Below are 25,986 nucleotides of genomic sequence, written 5' to 3' on the forward strand. Positions count from 1 at the left end.
ATTACTTTATATTTGTATGGGATCCTTTTTTTTTCCAAGTACAAAATTAGTACTCTCTCCCCCTTAGCACAAAATGTACTTGCTAGGATAGATTCAAGCTTCCTTTACTCAGCCTTCCATCTGGCTTAATCTCGGCTGAAGGGGAGAATCACAAAGCAGATGTCCGTCAAGGAGGATGGTCTGACCTCTTGGTTTAGACGGCGGGGTGGGCCACAGCTTCTACTTCTCCAGTGGCTTCTCCCTCCAGACATAATCTCCATTTAGCCTGCTGCTTTAAGAACATGGGTTCCATTTCTTTTGTTGTTTTTGTCTGAGGCTTACTGCAAATATTACAGCACAGCAGAAAGATTCAAACGGCTCCACGTGGTGTTTTGAAATTCATCCCTCCTGTAGGCTGAGTGACCTGCAGGTTGGACAGACTGCCAAAAATCCAAGAGCTTCAGCATTTCCTTACTGTCAGGATCTACTTCAGTGATTTCCTGATCCCGGGCTGAGACCTCAGGCACGTAATTATCTCTCCTCTCCCTCGCCTCCTCCTGCAGCTTGATGGAGATACGTCTCACTGGACCACTCTGAATCCGCTTCATCAGATGTGTGACATAGCCTGAGATCTTGTTGTGGAGCTTCTTGTTGGGAATGATGGCGATCTCCTCTCACATGTGCTGTTGGTGTGCAAGTCGTTGCCCAGGCGCATGTAGTACTTCTCAACGATGACCCGGGCCACCGTCTTCATGGTTTTGGTGCAGAAGTGGCCCGTATTGGCGGTCCTTGGTAAAAGAGGTTCATTTCTTTATTAGATGACAGACTTTAGGTCTCTGGAGTATTTTTCAGAGAATTTTTGCTTTTCAAGAACAGCTACACAAAATAATCTGGAGCCAAAGTATTCTTTCTTTAGATTTCTACCAGAAGGGGAATAGAACTACAAAGTTTTATGTTCAAAATTCTCATGTTCAAGTCAATAAATATTTAAAGTCTATAAAGCATTGTACTAATGAGAAGACAGGGATTGGAAGAGTTGGTAAGATCAAACTGAAAAATGAAGACAAAGAAAACGCCATATTTCTGCCTTCCAGTTGCTGATACCTTGTTGAAGAGATGAGGACATGTCCTAATAATCTGGTACAAACTGAGTTGTACCAAGTGACGCAAAGGAAACTCCGACTCATTGGGGGTGGTAGAGATGTGATTATTGGGGAAAGCCTTTTGAGTGTTGACCATTGAGTTGAAGCTCCGAGGTCTTCAACAAAGTGGAAGAGCATTACAGACCCAAGAAGGAACTTGCACCAAGGATTCCATTCTAGGAAAAAGGCTACAATGAAGGATGTATAGAGGGTGTGATGGGACGAGGTGGGAGATAAAACTGTAAAATGATGGAATGCCTTACTTATCTTTTTGTAATTTTTTTGTCATTATTGGAAGTACATATACATATATTCCCTTTCCAGAATGTGTCGTCCTACCATAACACTATCCAGAATCCAGAAAATGATGCCAAACAGTTCATGTGTTTCCCCTTGACAACACTTCATCCTGTAATGCGTCCATCTCAGGGGGTCCCAAGCCAGTCTCCCCTCTTTAGCTTCTGGTACCTTTTCTCTCCACCATGGCTTTCTAGATCAGAGGCCAGCAAACATTTTCAAGAAAAGGCCAGATGTTAAATATCTTAAGTTTCACAGGTCAAACATTCTTTTTTACAGTTACTCAACGCTGCTGTTAAAGAATGAAAGCACCCATAGACAATAGGTAAATGAATGGTGTGGCTGTGTTCTGATAAAACTTTATTTAAAAAGCAAGTGGCAGGCCAGATTTGGACCACTGGTTATAGTTTATGGACCCTTGTTCTAGGACTATCAACTCCTTTGTCTTCTCCAAAGGATCTTAGCTGTTCCTACTCTCTGTCTTCAGTCAGGACTGCTAGTTATTTGAAATCATCAGATTTCCAGTCTTGGTGAATCTGGGGTAGGACCTGATTTTGGAGGCAATGTTAAAAAGGATGGTCTTTTCTTGTCTGAACTTCAAGAAGAAGGATCGAGAAGACAAAACTTTTAGCACAACTCTAGGGTGTTACTGTGCTTGAAATGTCTCTCTTTTTTCTAGTTTTGCCAAAGACATCTTTCTGCCAATTTAGCTCATTTGGGCCAGGGCTTGAGAATGGAACTAGGTGTGTAATATATTCCAAGAAAGAGGTCAGCCAGAAGTGGAAAAATGGGAGATGAAGAAAAATACCATTTTGCTATATTTGTAATCTCCAAACCTAGTTTTTGAGTGACCACTATTTGTCAATCCACTAATTTTCCTTTAATTTAACTATTGTAACACGGGATCCAAAAAAATGAAGCATTTCAGCTTAATGTATACACAGTGGAAAAATCCATTGGAGATTGTTCATCAGGAGAATAAGTGTTCAGAATTTTTTATAGAAAATATAATTCTGATAACAGTGTACAGTATAGAAGAACCCGTGGGCTTTAGTTAAAAAGTCTCAGTGGTTGCCAAGGGTTGGAGGGAGGGATGGATGAATAGGCAAAACTAGGATTTACTTATTTTTACTTTTATTTTTTGAGGTACGCGGGCCTCTCACTACTGTGGCCTCTCCCGCTGCGGAGCACAGGCTCCGGACGCGCAGGCTCAGCGTCCATGGCTCACGGGCCTAGCCGCTCCGCGGCACGTGGGATCCTCCCGCACCGGAGCACGAACTCGCGTCCCCTGCTTCCGCAGGCGGACTCTCAACCACTGCGCCACCAGGGAAGCCCCAAAACTAAGCTTTTTAAGGCAGTGAAACTGTTCTGTATGGTATTATAATGGTGGATACATCTGATACATTAGTTCAAACCCATAGAATGTGCAATACCAAGAGTGAACCCTAATGTAAACTATGAATTTTGGGTGATTATGGTTCATCAATGTATGTCCATCAATTGTAACAAAAGTACCACTCTGATGCAGAATTGGATAAAGAGCGGAGACTATACTTGTGTGAGGGCAGAGGGTATATGAGAAATCTCTGTACCTCCACTCAATTTTGCAGTGAACCTGAAACTGCTCTAAAAATTAAATTCTGCTTTAAAAGAAGTCTCTGACAAGGAATAATCCCAAATTTAACTAGTGAGATGGCATACATAGGTGCCATTTATGGCCCTCGGAGACACCCTTAGTAAGTGCACAAAGACAAAATTCCCAAAGGGCAGAGTAGGGCTGGAAGAGATGCAAGGCGTTTGCCTTAAGACTTTGGTCTAGACAGAGTGCCGCTCTGTCAGTCAAGCAGTATGCAGATTGTACTTTCCAAAATGACTGCAACAAAAGCTCCCATCCCACATTTCTTCTTCCTGTGTGATGCTGTATCTCCTCTTATAGAGGTGTAGGGGCTTTGTTTCTCCCCTTGAATCTGACAACAGCAGAACTGATGCTATGGAACTTCCAAGGTTAGGACATGAAAATCTATATGGATTTCACCTGGAGCTCCTGAGACACTGTTCTGGAAATTAGTCACCATGCTGTGAGGAAGTGGCAAGACCACACGGAGGTCAGGTCTAACTTTCTGGCTAAAGCTCCTTTTGAGGTCCCAGCCAGTAGCCAGCATCAACCTCCTGACATGTGACTAGGTGAGTCACAAGGTGACTCTAGCCCCAAACACCATCTGCTGCAATAGCGTGAGAAACCCCACCCCCAAGCAAACACTGCCTAACTGAACCTAGTCAACGCCCAGAACAATGAGAGAAAATAATAAAGCGATTTTTGTCGCTTTGATGTGAATCTTTACACAGCAACAGATAACAAAATAAATACAAGGGGTACAAAAAGAGAGGCCCAAGCTGGGTAGTTCCTGCTGTTTAATAAATCAGTAGAAAATAATAGTTAATAATATCATGTCTAGTTCTTATGTTCACTTTTTAATATTTCCATCAAGTGGCCCAAGATTCCTTTTAAGGACCACTATATTCCCCATCTTTCCTAAGAGTGCTAATAGGACTGACAAGATCTGGTTTCTCAGATGCAAATGGTCTACATGAGCCAGAAGCCTGGGAACATACACATCATGCTCAAACGACTATCCATGTATTTAATTTAAAAATAAAAAAACATTGCTCATCACTCCATAGGTACTAGGCTGATACATTCAAGTCACAAGATATCAAACCCTAGAGATACAATGTCTTTTTTAATTTTGCAAAAATTGCCTTTTTATCCTTAATGCATTAATTCATCTTTTACTTTTTTTTTTTTATCTTGCTTATGCAGTAGCGTATCTCCTGGAATCACTGCAAATCTTGATAAGGCCCTGTGGTGTGTACTTTAACCTAATTATAGAAGCAACTCCTATGGCCTCTCATTCACTTGGATGCGAAGAGATGCATGACTTAACAGGGTCACATTCTTGGGCTAATTCCACTCTTCAGTCAGCCAAGAGGCAGCTGCTTGAGCATGTCCAAGGATGTAGAATGTGGCCACTCCTGCTTCCATGCCAACACCCACCCCCTTCATTCTCTACAAACAAAATTCTCTCCCACTTAAGGGCAAAGGATAACATCACCTCTCTGGCTTCTAGCTGCCCATTCCTGCCTCTAATTTGTATAAACACATTCCTCACTTCTTCCCTCCATGACCTGAGATAATGTGTCTTTTCTACTTCAAGTCAAAATCTTCCTCTTTTTTCTGAAGCCTACCACTTCCCAACTTTTTTTTTTTTTTTTTTTTTTTGCGGTATGCGGGCCTCTCACTGTTGTGACCTCTCCCGTTGTGGAGCACAGGCTCTGGACGCGCAGTCTCAGCGGCCATGGCTCACCGGCCCAGCCGCTCCACGGCATGTGGGATCTTCCTGGACCGGGGCACGAACCTGTGTCCCCTGCATCGGCAGGCAGACTCTCAACCACTGTGCCACCAGAGAAGCCCCACTTCCCATCTTCTCAGAGACTTTCTCCATAAATAATACTCTCTTTTCTGTATCTTCAACCTCTTCCTCTTTCCTGACACTTGACCCTCTGCCTATAATTTTTTAAAAATTTTCCCATTCTAAAGATTAACTCTTCCTTGTCCTCGTATCTCTTTAGATACCTCCTTATCTTCCTTTTCAACCAAACGTTTTGAAAATGTTGTCAATATTTGATTTCCCTTGCTCAAATCCTATTCATTCTTTGTTCTAGCATCATCTCAATATTGCCTACATCATTTGAATGGTTGGGGTCACCAATGATTTTCGGAAATTATTCCAAGACTTATTGACTTGTTCTTTATAAATCTTTAGAGATTCTCAACCATTTCATCCTTTGGAAATAACCTATCTTCCCTGTTTTCCACATCACTGTCTCCTAATTGACTTGACTTCCCTCTCTTCCTTCCCTCCCTCCTTCCTTCCTTATTTTGTCTTTTCTCTCTCAACAATATATAGGGTCTTGTATTAGTCAGCTCAGGCTGCCATAGCAAAATATTATAGATTGGGTCACTTATAACCGAAATTTATTTTCTCAAAGTTCTGGAGACTAGCAGTCCCAGATCAGGGTGCCAGCCAATTCAGTTCCTGGTGAAGTTTCTTTTCCTGTCTTGCATATGGCCACCTTCTCGCTATATTCTCACATGGAGTTTCCTCTGTGCATGCACAGAGAGTAAACAAGAGATCTCTCTCTCCTCCTCTTATAAGACCAACAGTCTATGGAATTCAGGCCCCACACTTAACTCTTTTAACCTTAATTTCCTCCTAAAGATCTTATCTCCAAATACCGTCACGTTGAAACTTAGAGCTTCAACAAATGAATTTGGAGAGGGGACATAATTTAGTCCATAGCAGGTATAGTTTGTCACATAAAAACTAGGCAGAGGCACACAGTTCCACGTTTGCTTGCAGATTGGGCACCTCTCTCTTTCCCCTCTGATGCCCTTAGTGAGTTGTTGGCATTTACTTTCACACCTGTTACTTCAGAATCCCAAGATGGTTGCTACATCCTCAGAGGTTTTCCTTGAGAGGCTGAAACCAGGCAAACCTATGAGCCAAGTTCCTTTCTTTAGGAGCAAGAAAATAATAGCGGCTCTCAGACTCCCTTTATTTCTTCCTAACCAGAACTGCCTCACATGCATATCAATGGGAAGGGGGATTTCCACAATTGATTTAGTCTAATCAACATCCACTTTCCCTGGGATAAGGGAGGGGTGATTCTACAGCACACAGGGTTCTGTCAGTCATGCAGGCAGAAGCACATGGCTGACTTCTATCTTTCTGACTGCCCTCTCTCAGCCTTCTTCTTAAAAGCCTCTTACTTCAACTGGCCCCTTGTATTTCAGTCTCCAGGATTCTTTACTTGTACTAATATTCTCTCTATACTCTTTTCCCAGGTAACCTCATTTATGCCCACTGTTTGCATTACACCTTAAACGTTATAGACCCCCAAATCACTTTCTCTAGTCTAGATATCTTCTATTGGCTAAGCTTATATATATATCTAAATGTCTTCCTGGCATTTCTACCAGGATTTTTCGCAGACATCTCGAAGTCAACATGTTGAAAAATGAAACTCGTTTCCGTTTCCAATGCCACACATTCTCCATCTCTTTGGTACTCTCTCTGTTGTTTAGTGGAAACGTCTCATAACGATTTACCCAAGCAAACAAACCTCTATTACCTTAGGTGCCTTCCACTCCCTTACCTACCACATCCATTTAGTTACCAATATCTCACAAATCTCTGCACTTTTTTTCATCCCTACTACCTCGCCTTCCTCCTTTAGCTTCATTTCCTACTATTTCCTTTCTTTCATATTACAGTATTTATCAATCTAGGACCTGCTTCTAATAATGCACACCTTTGTTTGCATATCTTTCATGACTGCCAAACTTTAAGGGACAAGAGGGCATTTTTACATTCTTCTTTTACATTCTTTTTTTTTTTAAACATCTTTATTGGAGTATAATTGCCTTACAATGGTATGTTAATTTCTGTTTTATAACAAAGTGAATCAGCTATACATATACACATATCCCCATATCTCTTCCCTCTTGCCTCTTTTACATTCTTGTACTCCTTGCAACCTGGTACATGGTAAGCCCTCATGAAACTAAGTTCAATTCAGCGACCGAAACTCATATATATAGAAATGATAATGCAATGTCCTTGCACTGGGCTTTCTTGCTCTTCTCAGCATAAGACACTTGAGGGAAGAATCTTTGTTGTTCCCTTCCTTTGTAACTTTCCAAAATACTGAGTGCAGTGCTTTTTACTACTGATGACAAACACATTCAAAAATATCAATAGATTAACTCCAGAAAACAAAACGATATGCTCTATAGTTGTGGATGGACATGGCATTGATACATTTTTCCATGTTGTATGCAGTACTTTCCTGTCTGCATTACACATGGACTCCCTGGAGTTGGTCACCATCAGAGTGTGTAATTCTGTAAAATGGAATCTTGGTTCAGATCAGGTCTGCGGTGTCTTCTGGATCTCATGTCTTGTGATTCTATGATTATAAGATTACTGAGAGAAGCAAGTTCATTTTGATGTAAATAAGCCCATGAACTGGGGAAGGAAGAGTGCTGTCCCTGATGATGTTCTGCAGTAACCGTTTGGCTGAAAAAAAATGAAAATAGTTTATTTTTAACACTAGGGGATAAATCTTAATCTTCCAAGTTCTCAAAGGTATGATTTTCTTTTTGGAAAACACTATTTAAGAACATCAATACACCCCTTTGAATTTGGGTCAAAATTTGATGACATAGCATTAATGGTTATGTCAGAACTACTGGGACAAATCATAGGTATTGAGATAGCCTTTCTTCAATGAAATTTTATCAGTGTAATAGCTATTTCCAGAATACACCCCCATAATTAAAACTAAGATAGGATATGGGATTAAAATACCAAAAACAATTGATCATATTGAAATGGAGCAGGACCCTATGGTCCTTGCCACCCATGTCTTCAGCCTGCCTTTTGTCTGTGGAAAAAGTTTAGTCAAAGAACAAGTTTAATCAGAAAATGGTATGCAGAAACAAAAGATAACAAGAAGACTAAATAATAATAGTTTAGTCATTAAGCAGAGTCAAGGACCTTTAGTTCCTCCTCAAGGGCTATAGATAATATTCTGAACCCTATCCTGTGAGCTGTCTTATAGATACTGAGACCCCCACCAGGTGGAAGAAGTTAACTACATGAGGACCAGGCTGTAGACATGACATAAGCTGCCACAGTTCTGAGAACTGGCCTCAAAGAAATGGGAACAAACTGACCCTGGAACTAAAGACTAACTGTACTTAAAACAATCAAGATGATGCTGATCAGATCACCACATGACCAATCTCATGATGACTGTCAGAGCTGACTGCTGTTTCTGCATGTAGCCCCCTTCCTCTGTCCATAAAAGCTCTTGCCCCCTGATTGTCAGTGTGGGGTGGAGTAAACCTTTGGACAGGTATCTGCCCTCCTCATCCCCCTCCACACATTGCTGGCATCTGAAATAAAGCAAACTTTCCTTTCCACCAACCCAGCCTCTTTATTGGCTTTTGAGCAGTGAGCTCAATTTAGGTTACAATATCACATTTAAACTTATTTTGACTAAGTTGAGTAAAATTTGCTTTCCTTCTAAGAACACGTGATTTTCAATTAAATTACTAGAAATAAAAAATAAATTAGTTATCCTCTCTAAATTCTTATTTTCATTCCATTATTGACCTCCTCCTTGCTTTGAAAGTTTTGCACTTGAGAGCTTCCCTGGTGGCGCAGTGGTTAAGAATCCACCTGCCAATGCAGAGGACACGGGTTCGAGCCCTGGTCCAGGAAGATCCCACATGCCTCGGAGCAACTAAGCCCATGCACCACAACTACTGAGCCTGCGCTTTAGAGCCCGCAAGCCACAATTACTGAGCCGAAGTGCCACAATTGCTGAAGCCCGCGCACCTAGAGCCTGTGCTCTGCAACAAGAGAAGCCACCGCAACGAGAAGCCTGCGCACCACAACGAAGAGTAGCCCCACTCGCCGCAACTAGAGAAAGCCCTCATGCAGCAATGAAGACCCAATGAAGACCCAATTTAATTATATAAAATAAATTAATTAAATAAATAAATTTTTTTAAAAAAGAAAGTTTTGCACTTGAAATTACCCTCTTTACTTATAAATTTATCTCATCTTTCTGAAAGTATGAGGAGCAATACACTTTATTTATAGTGTTTTACCATCTGCAATGTCCTTTTTGATCTATTTAACTACATCTAAACCACACGTTAATCTCATGAAGCAGACAAACCAGATATAATTTCACAGATGAGGAAACTGTCACCTTTACCCAAGATCGCATGATTAGAAAGTGATAAAACCAAGAGAAGACTCAATATCGTTTGATATTTAGTCTACTGCTCTTTGCAACTTGGCAACCATTCCAAACTCAAAAAATATATCTCCCTCTGCCTTTTATAAAACAGCATTAAGATCGCACTGAGATGTGCAGAGTATAAAATTGCTTGTATACTTTTGATCTTTTCTTTCTTCTTGCCATTTCAGTTTTGAAATGGCAAACCTTGGGAAGGTATCTCAGGTTTATACAGTGAAAACTTTACTTCTCAGGACTTGGGAAAGTCTAGTCAACATTGCTGAAATAGAAAAAAAACATGTTCTTCATGGAATATTCATAAGACAAATGTATTTTTAAAACTTGCAAAGCTGGCTGAGCTACAACCTCACAAGTGATATTTCAAAACATGTTAGAGGTCTTCTGCTTGTGGCCATAACAAAGTAACTTGTACCAGACTAATCCTCTCACCAGAGACAACTATAAAACTGAACAAAATATAGGAAATGATTATTTTTAGATGTTAGGCTATAGGCAACACAGATCTGTGATCCCCAAGGGGAGCAGGGGAGCCTTAAGATCACAGTTATACAAGCTTCTACCTGGAGGCATTCTGCAAATGGTAGGGTGGGGGCGGGGCAGGGAGCCCCAGCAGGGTGCAGGTGTCTCACTGGGCAGAGAAGGCAGATGTCATAGCTCTGGGCTGCAAGGGTGGCTGGAAATTGTGGACCAGGAATGAAGAGAAGGGAGTCATACAGAAATGAAGTTCCAGAATTCTGCAAGTGGTTCCCCTTACTCTTTGGTGCAATACAAAAGTGTGTATGCATAACGCGGAATCCATAAGGCAGGGTAAAAAACGCTATCAAATAAAGAAAAATTACTGGGGAAGTTTGAGTTGAAAAACTATTAGAACTCATCTAGTCTGGGAGACACTTGAGTACTGACCAGAGTGGAGACAACTCATTAAATATCCCTGACATTCAATGGAGACGCAGGGAAGGTCATGCTAATCTAGTTCCACAGTAAAACTACTCTGAAGTGTCCCTAACAAAGAGTAAAAATTATCCTTGAATAAGTTCAGCTTAAGTAAATGAATTACCTATCTGCTGGAACAAAATTCAATATTCTATTAAGGAAGAATGTAAAAGCCAGCTCTTTAGCAACATAGCATCCATAGTATCCAGTATATAACAAAACATTACTAAACATTGTGAAGAGGAAGCAAAATGTGATGCAGAACCAAAAGAAAAGTCAGTCAATATAAATGTAAATTGTTTATTTTTAGCAAAATGAGATAGATCTCAAAAAACTTTGAATGTTTTGAAGTATGATAGCTTTTTTGGAAAAAACTTTTTCCAAAATAGATAAAGGCACAAAGAGAAAAAATTTTAAAGAAGTCAGAAAGAAAAAACATAAAAAGAGCAACCACTAACCTCATTAGAAACAATGTATGCCAGACTACATTAAACTGACATCTTTAAAGTACTGAAAGGAAAAACTAAACCTAAAATCTTGTAAATATCCTCCAAACATGAAGGAAAAATAAAGACATCTTTAGGCATACAAATACAGAAAGAATCTGTCATCATCAGGCAAGCACTACAAGATATATTAAGAGAATTTCTTCAGACTAAACGAAAAATGTTTCCAGATGGAAATTCAGTCTACACAAAGAATGGAGAGTTCCCAAAAAAGTAAATATGTAAATAAATATAAATTATTTTCTCTTGTGGCTTAATTCCAGAGAAAAATGGAAGTATGCTGTTACAAGTATACTTGTATACAGTATATATATATATATATATATATATATATATATATATATATATATATGTCAGTAAAGAATGAATATTGTAAACTGAAGAGCAACCAGTTTAAAGGAGAAAGAAAAGAGAAGAGGCATAGCTGAAAAACCAGTAGAGGACATAAAATGGTATCTTTAAAAATATTTAATCCAAAAGCATGCAAGAAAGGAAGAAAAAAAGAAAAAAGATCTAATGGGACAAAAACATAGTGAATACAAGATGGCATATTTAAACACAATCAATTATTTGGTAATTGCATCAAATAGCACTAGACTCTAATTAAAAGGAAAGGATTATCAGACTGAATTTTTAAAAAAACAATATGCTGTTTATAAGAGAGAAAGGGATGGAAGAAGGTATACCTCTTAAATATTCAGATAAATGTTGGGCTGGCTATATTACTATCAAATTAGGCTTCAGGACAAAATAATATTTTTAGAGGTAAAGAGGGACATTCTATAATAAAAACGTGGTCAACAAGAAGACATGAAAATCATAAATGTGTATACACCTAATCACAGAAATTCAAAATACAAGAAGAAAGAAACTAATGGAACAGAATGGAGAAATAGGAAATTCCACAGCTAAAGTTTTAGATATCAATACTCTTTCCTCCATGATAGAATAAATATACAAAATGCTCTGTGTGGATACAGAAGACTTGAACAGCACTATCAATAACTTAACTAACACAATACACATTTTTTCCCAAGTGATCATGGAGAATTCATTGATATAGACCATATGCCATGTAACAAAACAAATTACAAAAAAATTTAAAGAACTGAAATCATGAAGGGTACATTCTCTGACAACAAAGAAATTAAATTAAAAATGATTGAAAAATAGATATCAGAAAATTCCCAAATATTTGGAAATTAAGAAATCTATGTCTTAACCCCTTGCTCAAAGAAGAAATTAGAACATATTCTTAAGTGAATGACAATAAAAATATCACTATCAAAATTTTTGGGATGTAGTGTTTAGGGGAAATTATATATCTCTACTTGCCTATATGAAAAAGAGGAAAGGATTAAAATCAACAGTTACTGCTTTCACCTTAGGAATCTAGGGAATGAAGTCTAAACCCAAAATAAGCAGAAGGAAGGAAACAGTACTGGTAAGAGTGGATATCAGTGAAGTAGAAAACTGATAAATAAAGAAAATCATGAAATCAAAATTTGGTTCCTTGAAATGTTAACAAAATTGATAACACCCTACCTTAACTGATTAAGATAAAGACAGAGAAGGCACAAATTATCAATACCAAGAAAGAAAGAAAGAACATCAGTAATGATCCATAGACATTAAAGGAATAATAAAGTTTATGAATCATGTTATATCAATAAATTCAACAATTTAGATTAAAGGGCAAATTCCTTGAAAGACACAAATTACCAAAACTGGCGTAAGAGGAAACAGAAAATCTAAATAGCCCTACAATAATTAAAGACATGTATTTGTATTCAAAAACCTTCCCAAAGTAAACTCCAGATAATTTCATTCATGAATTCTACCAAACAATTAAGGAAAAAATAATATCAATTTTACAAAATGTATTAGAGTTCAAAACATGGTTTTGTCTTTATTCTTTGATTTTAAGAGTAGCTCACTAGGTTTAGAGATTGGCCCAATCTCTAAATGATATGACAATCATGAAAATCTTAAAAACTGTGCTGAGGAAATAGATAAAACTAAATGAGAACAAGAATCTAATTCAAAACACTGATATTTGTCATTCTTTCCTAAGCTAGGCAGGAAGCTGAGGACGCTAAGTGAGAGTTCAGATAGGTTTTACCACGCTCTGTCACAGGTATCCTATACTGAGTTGAAACTATATGATCCTAGTATCCTGCCTCATTTTTCTCTTCTCTTTCATATGAGTCATTTAAATTTGCTGTATCTTCTCTCTTCTCCCATTCCCAGCAAAGAAGCCGCTATCTCAGCCTGGATGTGGAGAGAGGCCAGGGAAGCTTCTATGAAGACGTGATACCTATTCTGAGCCCAGAAGGGTGCACATGTGTTGTATGCAGAAGAAGCAGCCAAAGAAGCCAGGAAAGCAGCATGGCCAAAGGCACAGAAACAAGAAAGCTTGCATTTAAAGAACTATAAGAGGCTCCTCCATATTGGACCAAAGAGAAATGCAGAGGTGGGGGAAAGGGGCAGAGGGGTCAGGGTAGATCACAGATCACATCCGAATGTGGCATCCTCCTGAGGAATTTATCTTCGAAAACAGGAAGTTACTGAAGGACTGCAAACATGATCAAATCTGCAATGTGCAAAGGATACTCTGATCATGCATTTGAGGGAGGGTGGACCTGTTCATCAGATATCACAGTAGTTTAGTGCAAGACGATGAGGTCCTGATCAAGATTAGAGACAGTGGAGAACAGAGAAAGGAATACATATGGATACCGGGTCAGAGTCCATAGGACACAGTGACTGATCCAACATCAGGGGTGAGGAAGAGGAAGGAGTCTAGCTGATTCTAAGGTTTCCTGCTCAGATGGCTGTGTGGATAGTATGTCCTTCACTAAGATGAGGTCCCACTAGGGGACTAGGGAGTTACTATGCTTGCAGTTGTGAATTGATGAGGTATGAGGTGAAATGTGAGGTCTGATAGGCATTTGTATATATCCTGCACTCAGGAGAGAGGACTATAGACTGATATTTGGGTTTCATCAGCACGTGAAATGAATGTGCAACCAAGGTATATATAAAATGAGAAAAAAAGATATATGTGGCTGATGTAGCCATGTGAATAGAAGAGATCTCCACGATATAGAAAGGGAACATTACATAAGTAGTGTCAGAGGGGATTTTTACGTTATATTTATAAATATATCATTTCTATGTAAGCTAGAAACTTTCCTTGTTCCAGATCTAAGTTGTACATTCCTAACTCTGAGAGTGATTTCAAGGATGACATCTTTTACTCCTAAAGGAAGCTACTGGAACAATAGAAAAGCTAACAGTCAGTGATTATCTCTTGATTATAAAATATTAGGGAAAAAACATTCAACATATATGTACTAATGATGGAGACACCATATGTTCAGCAAGAGTCAATTCTCCTCTAGCCTATAAACTGTACAATAAACTCCATCTCCTCTACAAATGTCACGACCAACACCTCCTCCTTCTGGTTTTCTACTGTCACAGCAATACCCCACAAAGTTCTGTAAAGCTATAATGCAATCTTTTTTTTTTTAACATCTTTATTGGAGTATAATTGCTTTACAATGGTATGTTAGTTTCTGCTTTAGGACAAAGTGAATCAGCTATACATATACATATACATATATCCCCATTATCTCTTCCCTTTTGCATCTCCCTCCCTCCCACCCTCCCTATACCACCCCTCTAGGCAGTCACGAAGCACCGAGCTGATCTCCCTGTGCTATGTGGCTGCTTCCCACTAGCTATCTATTTTACATTTGGTAGTGTATATATGTCCATGTCACTCTCTCACTTTGTCCCAGCTTACCCACCCCTCTCCCCATGTCAAGTCCATTCTCTAGTAGGTCTTCGTCTTTATTCCCGTCTTGCCCCTAGGTTCTTCATGACCTTTTTTTTTAGATTCCATATATATGGGTTAGCATACGGTATTTGTTTTTCTCTTTCTGACTTACTTCACTCTGTATGACAGACTCTAGGTCCATCCACCACACTACAAATAATTCAATTTCGTTTCTTTTTATGGCTGAGTAATATTCCTGGTATATATGTGCCACATCTTCTTTATCCATTCACTTGTCAATGGACACTTAGGTTACTTCCATGTCCTGGCTACTGTAAATAGAGCTGCAATGAACATTGTGGTACACGACTCTTTTTGAATTATGGTTTTCTCAGGATATATGCCCAGTACTGGGATTGCTGTGTTGTATGGTCATTCTATTTTTAGATTTTTAAGGAACCTCCATACTGTTCTCCATAGTGGCTGTATCAATTTACATTCCCACCAACAGTGCAAGACGGTTCCCTTTCCTCCACACCCTCTCCAGCATTTATTGGTTGTAGATTTTTTGATAATGGCCATTCTGACAGGTGTGAGATGATATCTCATTGTAGTTTTGATTTGCATTTCTCTAATGATTAATGATGTTGGGCATTCTTTCATGTGTTTGTAGGCAATCTGTATATCTTCTTTGGAGAAATGTCTATTTAGGTCGTCTGCCCATTTTTGGATTGGGTTGGTTGTTTCTTTAATATTGAGCTTCATGAGCTGTTTATATATTTCAGATATTAATCCTTTGTCCATTGATTCATTTGTAAATAGTTTCTCCCATTCTGAGGGTTGTCTTTTGGTCTTGATTATGGTTTCCTTTGCTGTGCAAAAGCTTTGAAGTTTCATTAGGTCCCATTTGTTTATTTTTGGTTTTATTTCCATTTCTCTAGGAGGTGGATCAAAAAAGATCTTGCTGTGATTTATGTCAGAGTGTTCTTCCTATGTTTTCCTCTAAGAGTTTTATAGTGTCCACTCTTACATTTAGGTCTCGAATCCATTTTCAGTTTATCTTTGTGTATGGTGTTAGGGAGTGTTCTAATTTCATTCTTTTACATGTAGCTGTCCAGTTTTCCCAGCAAAATTTGTTGAAGAGACTGTCTTTTCTCCATTGTATATCCTTGACTCATTTGTCATAGATTAGTTGACCGTAGGTGCATGAGTTTATCTCTGGGCTTTCTATCCTGTTCCATTGATCTATGTTTCTGTTTTTGTGCCAGTACCATACTATCTTGATTACTATAGCTTTGTAATATAGTCTGAAATTAGGGAGCCTGATTCCTCCAGCTCCGAATTTCTTTCTCAAGATTGCTGTGGCTATTCAAGGTCTTTTGTGTTTCCATACAAATTGTGAAATTTTTTGTTCTAGTTCTGTGAAAAATGTCAGTGGTACTTTAATAGGGATTGCATTGAATCTGTAGATTGCTTTGGGCAGTATACTCATTTTCACAATGTTGATTCTTCCAATCCAAGAACATGGTATATATCTGCATCTGTTGGTATCATCTTTAATTTCTTTCATCAGTGTCTTATAGTTTTCTGCATACAGGTCTTTTGTCTCCAGGTAGGTTTATTCCTAGGTATTTTATTCTTTTTGTTGCAATGGTAAATGGGAGTGTTTTCTTAATTTCATTTTCAGATTTTTCATCATTAGTGTATAGGAATGCAAGAGATTTCTGTGCATTAATTTTGTATCCTGCAACTTTACCAAATTCATTGATTAGCCCTAGTAGTTTTCTGGTGGCATCTTTAGGATTCTCTATGTATAGTATCATTTCATCTACAAACAATGACATCTTGACTTCTTGTTTTCTGATTCGGATTCCTTTTATTTATTTTTCTTCTCTGACTGCTGTGGCTAAAATTTCCAAAAATGTTGAATAATAGCGGTGAGAGTGGGCAACCTTGTCTTGTTCCTGATCTTAGTGGAAATTGTTTCAGTTTTTCACCATTGAGGATGATGTTGGCTGTGGGTTTGTTATATATGGCCTTTATTATGTTGAGGTACGTTCCTTCATGCCTACTTTCTGGAGGGTTTTTATCATAAATAGGTATTGAATTTTGTCAAAAGCTTTTTCTGCATCTATTGAGATGATCATATGGTTTTTATTCTTCAATTTTTTAATATAGTGTATCACATTGATTGATTTGCATATATTGAAGAATCCTTGCATTCCTGGGATAAACCCCACTTGATCACAGTGTATGATCCTTTCAACGTGCTGTTGGATTCTGTTTGCTAGTATTTTGTTGAGGAGTTTTGCATCTATGTTCATCAGTGATATTGGCCTGTAGTTTTCTTTCTCTGTGACATCTTTCTCTGGTTTTGGTATCAGGGTGATGGTGACCTCGTAGAATGAGTTTGGGAGTGTTCCTCCCTCTGCTATCTTTTGGAAGAGTTTGAGAAGGATAGGTGTTAGCTCATCTCTAAATGTTTGATAGAATTTGCCTGTGAAGCCATCTAGTCCTGTGCTTTTGTTTTTGGAACATTTTTCATCACAGTTTCAATTTCAGTGCTTGTGATTTGTCTGTTCATATTTTCCATTTCTTCCTGGTTCAGTCTTGGAAGGTTGTGCTCTTCTAAAAAGTTGTCCATTTCTTCCAGGTTGTCCATTTTATTGGCATAGAGTTGCTTGCAGTAATCTCTCATGATCCTTTGTATTTCTGCAGTGTCAGTTGTTATTTCTCCTTTTTCATTTCTAATTCTATTGATTTGAGTCTTCTCCCTTTTTTTCTTGATGTGTCTGGCTAATGGTTTATCAATTTTGTTTATCTTCTCAAAGAACTAGCTTTCAGTTTTATTGATCTTTGCTATTGTCTCCTTCATTTCTTTTTCATTTACTTCTGCTCTGATCTTTATGGTTTCTTTCCTTCTGCCAATTTTGGGGTTTTTTTGTTCTTCTTTCTCTAATTGCTTTAGGTGTAAGGTTAGGTTGTTTATTTGAGATGTTTCTTAAGATAGGATTGTATTGCTATAAACTTCTCTCTTAGATCTGCTTTTGTTGAATCCCATAGGTTTGGGGTCGTGTGTTTTCATTGTCATTTGTTTCTAGCTATTTTTTTATTTCCTCTTGATTTTTTCAGTGATCTCTTGGTTATTAAGTAGTGTATTGTTTAGCCTCCATGTGTTTGTATTTTTTTAAAGATTTTTTTTTCCTGTTATTGATATCTAGTCTCATAGGATTGTAGTCAGAAAAGATACTTGATATGATTTCAATTTTGTTAAATTTACCGAGGTTTGATTTGTGACCCAAGATATGGTCTATCCTGGAGAATGTTCCATGAGCACTTGAGAAGAAAGTGTATTCTGTTGTTTTTGGATGGAATGGCCTATAAATATCAATTAAGTCCATCTTTTTTAATGTATCATTTAAAGCTTGTGTTTCCTTATTTATTTTCATTTTGGGTGATCTGTCCGTTGGTGAAAGTGGGGTGTTAAAGTCCCCTACTATGAATGTGTTACTGTTGATTTCCCCTTTTATGGCTATTAGTATGTGCCTTATATATTGAAGTGCTCCTATGTTGCGTGCATAATTACTTAAAATTGTTATATCTTCTTCTTGGATTGATCCCTTGATCATTATGTAGTGTCTTTCTTTTCTGTTTTAATACTCTTTGTTTTAAAGTCTATTTTGTGTGACATGAGAATTGCTACTCCAGCTTTCTTTTGATTTCCATTTGCATGGAATATCTTTTTCTATTCCCTCACTTTCAATCTGTATGTGTCCCTAGGTCTCAAGTGGGTCTCTTGTAGATAGCATATATACGTGTCTTGTGTTTGTACCCATTCAGCCAGTCTATGTCTTTTGGTGGGAGCATTTAATCCATTTACATTTAAGGTAATTATCTATATGTATGTTCCTATTACCATTTTCTTAATTGTTTTGGGTTTGTTTTTGTAGGTCTTTTCCTTCTCTTGTGTTTCCTGCCTAGAGAAGTTCCTTTAGCATTTGTTGTAAAGCTGGTTTGGTGGTGCTGAATTCTCTTAGCTTTTGCTTGTCTGTAAGGGTTTTAATTTCTCTCTCAAATCTGAATGAGATCCTTGCTGGGTAGAGTAATCTTGGTTGTAGAGTTTTCCCTTTCATCACTTTAAATATGTCCTGCCAGTCCCTTCTGGCTTGCAGAGTTTCTGCTGAAAGATCAGCTGTTAACCTTATGGGAGTTCGCTTCTATGTTATTTGTTGTCTTTCCCTTGCTGTTTTTAATATTTTTTCTTTGTATTTAATTTTTGATAGTTTGATTAATATGTGTCTTGGAATGTTTCTCCTTGCATTTATCCTGTATGAGACTCTCTGTGCTTCCTGGACTTGATTAACTATTTCCTTTCCCATATTAGGGAAGTTTTCAACTATAATCTCTTCAAATATTTTCTCAGTCCCTTTCTTTTTCTCTTCTTCTGAAACCCCTATAAGTCGAATGTTGGTGTGTTTAATGGTGTCCCAGAAGTCTCTGAGACTGTCCTCAATTCTTTTCATTCTTTTTCCTTTATTCTGCTCTGCAGTAGTTATTTCCACTATTTTATCTTCCAGATCACTTGTCAGTTCTTCTGCCTTAGGTATTCTGCTATTGATCCCTTCTAGAGAATTTTTTATTTCAGTTATTGTGTTGTTCATCATTATTTGTTTGCTCTTTAGTTCTTCTAGGTCCTTGTTAAATGTTTCTTGTATTTTCTCCATTCTATTTCCAAGATTTTGGATCATCTTTACTAACATTATTCTGAATTCTTTTTCAGGTAGACTGCCTATTTCCTCTTCATTTGTTAGGTCTGGTGGGTTTTTATGTTGTTCCTGCATCTGCTGTGAGTTTCTCTGTCTTCTCGTTTTGTTTAACATACTGTGTTTGTGGTCTCCTTTTCACAGGCTGCAGGTTCGTAGTTCCCGTTGTTTTTGGTGTCTGCCCGTAGTGGCTAAGGTTGGTTCAGTGGGTTGTGTAGGCTTCCTGGTGGAGGGGACTAGTGTCTGTGTTCTGGTGGATGAGGTTGGATCTTGGCTTTCTGGTGGACAGGTCCGCATCTGGTGGGGTGTTTTGGGGTGCCTGTGAACTTATTATGATTTTAGGCAGCCTCTTTGCTAATGGGTGGGGTTGTGTTCCTGTCTTGTTAGTTGTTTGGCATAGGGTGTTCAGCACTGTAGCTTGCTGGTCGTTGAGTGGAGCTGGGTCTTGGTGTTGAGATGGAGATCTCTCAGAGATTTTTGCCATTTGATATTATGTGGAACTTTGAGGTCTCTGCTGTACCACTTTTCTGAACTTGGCTCTCCCACCTCAGAGGCACAGCTCTGACACCCGGCTGGAGCACCAAAACCCTGTTATCCACACAGCTCAGAATAAAAGGGAGAAAGAAAGAAAGAAAGAAAGAAAGAAAGAAAGAAAGAAAGGAAGGAAGGAAGGAAAGAAGGAAGGAAGGAAGGAAGGAAGGAAGGAAGGAAGGAAGGAAGAAGGAAAATGAAATGAAATGAAATGTTATTAAACTAAAAAATAATTATTTTTTAAAAATGTTTAATGTAATATAAAGAAAAAGAAAGAAGAGAGCAACCAAACCAAAAACCAAATCCACCAATGATAATAAGCAATAAAAACTACATTAAAAAAAAACAAAACAAGAAACGGACAGACAGAACCTTAGGACAAATGGTAAAAGCAAAGCTATACAGACAAAAGCACACAAAGAAGTGTACACATACACATTCACAAAAAGAGGAAAAGGGAAAAATACACATATATCGTTGCTCCCAAAGTCCACCTCCTCAATTTGTGATGATCCGTTTTCTATTCAGGTATTCCACAGATGCAGGGTACATCAAGTTTACTGTGGAGATTTAATCCGCTGCTCCTGAGGCTGATGGGAGAGATTTCCCTTTCTCTTCTTTGTTCGCACAGCTCCCGGGGCTCAACTTTGGATTTGGCCCCGCCTTTGCATGTTGGTCGTGGGAGAGCATCTGTTCTTCGCTCAGACAGGACGGGGTTAAAGAAGCCACTGATTCGGGGGCTCTGGCTCACTCAGGCCGGGGGGAGGGAGGGGCATGGAGGGCGGGGCGAGCCTGCGGCGGCAGAGGCCGGCGTGACGTTTCACCAGCCTGAGGCGCGCCGTGCGTTCTCCTGGGGAAGTTGTCCCTGGATCATGGGACCCTGGTGGTGGTGGGCTGCACAGGCCCCGGGAGGGGAGGCGTGGAGAGTGACCTGTGCTCGCACACAGGCTTCTTGGTGGCGGCAGCAGCAGCCTTAACATCTCATGCCCGTCTCTGGGGTCCGCGCTGATAGCCACAGCTCGCGCCCGTCTCTGGAGCTCTTTAAGGAGGTGCCCTGAATCCCCTCTCCTGGCACACCCGAAACAATGGCCTCTTGCCTCTTCGGCAGGTCCAGACTATTTCCCAGACCCCCTCCCGACTAGGCGTGGTGCACTAACCCCCTGCAGGCTGTGTTCACTCTGCCAACCCCAGTCCTCTCCCTGAGCTCCGACCGAAGCCCAAGCCTCAGCTCCCAGCCCTGCCCGCCCCGGTGGGTGAGCAGACAAGCCTCTCAGGCTGGTAAGTGCCGGTCGGCACCTATCCTGTGTGCGAGAATCTCTTCTCTTTGCCCTCTGCATCCCTGTTGCTGTGCTCTCCTCCACGGCTCTGAAGCTTCCTCCCTCCGCCACCCGCAGTCTCCGCCCGTGAAGGGGCTTCCTAGTGTGTGGAAACCTTTCCTCCTTCACAGCTCCCTCCCACTGGTGCAGGTCCCATCCCTGTTCTTTGTCTCTTGTTTTTTCATTTTTCTTTTGCCCTACCCAGGTACGTGGGGAGTTTCTTGCCTTTTGGGAGGTCTGAGGTCTTCTGCCAGCGTTCAGTGGGTGTTCTGTAGGAGACGTTCCACGTGTAGATGTATTTCTGGTGTATCTGTGGAAGGAAGGTGATCTGCACGTCTTACTCTTCCACCATCTTGAAGCTCCCCCCCCCCGTAATGCAATCTTATAGCCACTCTTCAACAAGACACCATCAGTAACTTGATAGTATAGTCAGAGTGAGATTTACTGTGAAGGTGTTGACATTTAGCCTTGTGTTCATTTGGATGTACAGTTTTCTAGTATTTGCAAAGGTAATTTATTTTTATATTCTTTTTCTCAAAGAGGTCCCCCAAATTACGTGAGCTGCAGCACACCTGTACCACCCCTGGGTAAGGAGTATAATTCAAATGTTATAGACAATAGATTAGTAAGATTAATCTAATGTTTTTTCATTCATTAAGTTAAATTAATATATTTGAGAACTAGTTTTCACACTCAACTCTTCTGACTTTAGGGTCCATGACCTTCTAACTACAACTGGAGTTCTCCACCCTGTCTGTACACTTGAATTGCCCAATGGACATCCAGGGTTGAGAATCACTGCCTTATACTCCTTTTGTTAACATTTCTTATAGCTAAATACAGATTAAAAATTTGAAAATAATACATTCTTAAGGAAATTTCCCAAAAGGCAAAATAGTGGAACAAAGAAATGAAATCTTTGCATTTATTTTTCAAGTAATCAGTTCGCTGATGATTCAACTGTGTCTCTTGTTAATGAGTGTTAATGAACATTTAATCATACAAAGATAAGTTGTTTCTTCTTATCTGGAAAAATTCTAATATGGCAAACAGACTGTATTTGTTCTGCAATCAGTTATTGATATTTTTTCTGACTTGGAATACATAATTAAATATCTAGTGACTCTCTGTTTTCTAATCTACATAAGTTTGAATCAATTTTTTTTTTTTTTTTGCGGTACGCGGGCCTCTCGCTGTCGTGGCCTCTCCTGCTGTGGAGCGCAGGCTCTGGACGTGCAGGCTCAGCGGCCATGGCTCACGGGCCTAGCTGCTCCGTGGCATGTGGGATCTTCCCAGACTGGGGCACGAACCCGCGTCCCCTGAATCGGCAGGCAGACTCTCAACCACTGCGCCACCAGGGAAGCCCTGAATCAAATTATTTTTATTCAGGTTTTATTCAGTTGCCCTTTGAGCTTTCCATCAATGACCACCGTCCCCACTGGCATCTTCACTTCACTGATGCATTGTCTCTTGCTCTGCATTCTAGGTATGGAGCAGAAAAGCACTTCCCTCAACAGTTGAGCTTTTATTAGCTTCCATTGCCTAATTCAAGCATTAACTTTGCTTATAAAAGCTACTTTTTCAACCTGTCTTTTCAATAGTTAACTTCCATATCTAATAAGGACTAGAGAAACAAGAGCAATTATATGTGAGAGAAATTATTTGCATAGTTCCAAATTCCCCTGGTTCCCTTGGACAAACAGTCTGCTCTTGTTTTGTAACTCCCTTTATCCATTTACGGTGGCACTTCTTACCTTCCATAAATGATGATTTTTCTCCTTTTAGGCAACTCAGAGAACCTGTGATGTAATGAATAGAGTAACTGACTAAAAGACTTAGATTCTGATCCATTTGAAGTGCTGTGTAAAATTGCCAGAGGTGATTAAACCCTCTGAAACTCAGTTTTTAAAATAACTGTGAAGTTCGAATATAAATATGACTTCAGTCTAACTCACAGAGTTGGTCAATAGACAAATGTGATATTTATATCATCTTTTATTTGACAGGAAGATATTTGCTCTTGGAAGATATTTGTTCTTTGACTGCAAAATCTTTGACTGAATGCATGCAAATTTAGAAAGCTGTACTATGAAGTATACTCCAAATGAACACTTTATCCACCTAAGCTTTTCACCTGAGTGTGGTAAACCACAAGAGGCCACATGTCTTTCTTCACTAATTGGAAAATATTATAGACATTCAATATTTCCTTTCACTTAGAAATGCCTCCTAGGAAGATATGTATTACCATATTTTAAGAATATGAAGTGTCTAAATGGTTTAAAATCTGATTGGCTTTCAGTAATTCAAGGGCCACTATTGATTGTTACACATGAGTATCTGTAAAATTAATTCCTTGTACAACATTATTTCTCAAAGGAACTTAAGCCACTATCTCCAAATATGTGATGGTAAAAATCACAGCAAGGGCTAAATGTTCACATTGATACTCACTTGAGTCATTGAATGAGACAGGAAACACAGACATTGTTGAGTAGACTAAACCCCTCACTTGACAGATACTGAAACAGATTAAGTGGTTCTGTCAAGCAGCCGTTTTATTATAGAATTGGAATTAGAACCCTTAAATCAAAGTCTAGGGCTCTTTTAACTACTCCATACTAACTATGGAGATATTCCCCTGAATGTTCTCACTAAAACAGCAAATATTTAAAATTGCAGGGGTTAGGGAAAGAATATGTTTAAAAAGTAAGAAGGCAACATATTTAGATTTTTATCAACGCTTCAACAAATGTTTCCGTTTTATAGTTTGATATCATAGGAGAGATGTTTCATTGATATACTACCTGAGCTCCTGGTTCCAGCATGGGTTTTCCTTGTAGACTATTAAAGCCTAGTTAAAACATATTTAATTTAGTTGCTGACTCATATTTGCAGCACTGGTCTTAAGTTGAGATTTAATTCTAGAAAGCATTATACTAAATTAATCTCATTGGAGTTCATTTTATTATCCTTATGTAGCAAATTTCAAAAATTCACTTTAAAAAAAAAGAGCGGAATAATTTCATATAAACTCTTTCCCAGTGGATCAATCACTTTGAAATCCACTACACAGCCTAATAAGGCAAACATTTTCCCTTGTTCAGGGCCAGCATTTAGGTGCACATTTTCAAAGTAATGATTACCAAGATGTTAGCAGTGTTAAATATTATCAGTTCTGCAAAATTGCATGTGGGGTATTCTGGACATTTTTAATCTGGACAAAATGTAAAGCAGGGGAAATCACCTAGAAAATTTAGCAAACATAGTCTTGGCTTTGCCGTTGGAGTAGGAGAGAAGACACTTTACACTGTTGCTTATACTACAGCTGTTCCCAAATTCTTGTGTGGCAATTGCAAAGAGGAATGCTTTCTTCAGAAATGTGTAACTCCAAGGTTATGGCCTTTTCTTTAAGAAGTAGGCTTCATCCCAGTTGTTCACTCTTAAGAGGGGATTGCAGGAGCTGGATGAATACTTCCATACCTAAATAGGAATTGTGTTTTCTGATAAAGAAACGAGTTCCCAAACATCACGATGGTAAAAGGGCGTGATGCTGCTTGAGCCCCAGCTCTATCACTGATGCCGGAGAATCCCTCTACCCTCTCCGGGACTCGGTTTCTTCTTGTGTAATATGATGATCCCTATGACCCATTCTGTGCCAACTTTGAATCCTCCCAAGTGTCCAACTTCATTGTTCAAAGCAGGCTTCTTCTTCACCAGAGACTAAGATTATACCAGAAGTCAATGTTTTATTTTGTCAAATTCAGTGCTACAACCATTTCTCTGTGAATGAATGAATGAATGAATGAATGGAATATAAATAATGACACATATAGGAGACAAGGGAATTAGAAGGCTGCATATGTGGTCATTCATTGTAGAGTGGCTAATAACCTCAATAACTACAAGGTGTGTCAGATTCAAAGGAGTGAACATAGAGCATGTTTTCTAAAAAAAAAAAAAGCCCATTTGAAGTAAATTATTTTTGTGAGGTATATTGTTTGCTGCTCTCTTTCTGTTTCATATACACAGAAAGAGCATATTATACTCTCACATAAAATCCACTCAGAAAACAAAAGTGTGACAGGAGGAGTTCACTTTCTACAGTAGGATGCATCTGGTGAAACATTCCATCCAGTTTTTAGAAACAAATCATCCATTGCAATCACTATGCTGTAGTCTAGAAAGAACAGAGCACCAGGAGATGGGAAAACCTGGATCTGTACCCCCCGAAGGAAGGGGTCATATTTTCTTGGTTTATTTTACCTTCCTAGAACTTAGCTTGGTGCATGACACATAGAGAGTACTCAAAAAGAGGACTTCTGCTACAAACTCTGCTGCCTCCTAGGTAAGTGTCCTGGTCCAGGACACTTTTGAAAACAGAAGTTGAGGCAGAGCTGTGTGCTACGGCTTCCTTGGGAGGTCCCACCACAAGGCAGTAGGAATAAGGGAGAAACAATGAGAAACAAATTGAAGGTGGTACGTATGCTGCAGAGACAGCTAGTTCCCAGCACAGGATGCCATCCAAATATGCCATGTAGAAACCCTGAGCCTCAGATCCATCCACCAGAGGAGAGGAATTTATTTTTTCAGCTCCTATTTGTGTCCTATCCCTCACTTTACCCGCGGCAACACTGACTGTCCCACACGTGAGCAGCATGACCTGGCTGTGCTGGGCAACTGCTGGAGCAGCCATATTGCATTGCCTACAGTACAGCGCCTCATCTGAGCCCAGGGGTGATGGGAGGAAGCAGGACCACGGCTAAGCCAAGCTGACCTTCGACGCAGGGGCAGCTCTTCCTTCAGAGGCATCATGGAGGCCATGCCCAAGGCCAGCAT

At 39.3% G+C, this 25,986-nt stretch overlaps 1 pseudogene; it reads right to left on the reverse strand.

The window, feature by feature from the left end:
• Positions 1 to 349: 349 nt before the first annotated feature.
• On the reverse strand, positions 350 to 25,986 carry LOC136120110 (small ribosomal subunit protein eS17-like; annotated as a pseudogene).

This window comes from Phocoena phocoena, chromosome 3 (assembly GCF_963924675.1).
Source record: "Phocoena phocoena chromosome 3, mPhoPho1.1, whole genome shotgun sequence".
In the NCBI taxonomy this organism is placed as follows: domain Eukaryota; kingdom Metazoa; phylum Chordata; class Mammalia; order Artiodactyla; family Phocoenidae; genus Phocoena; species Phocoena phocoena.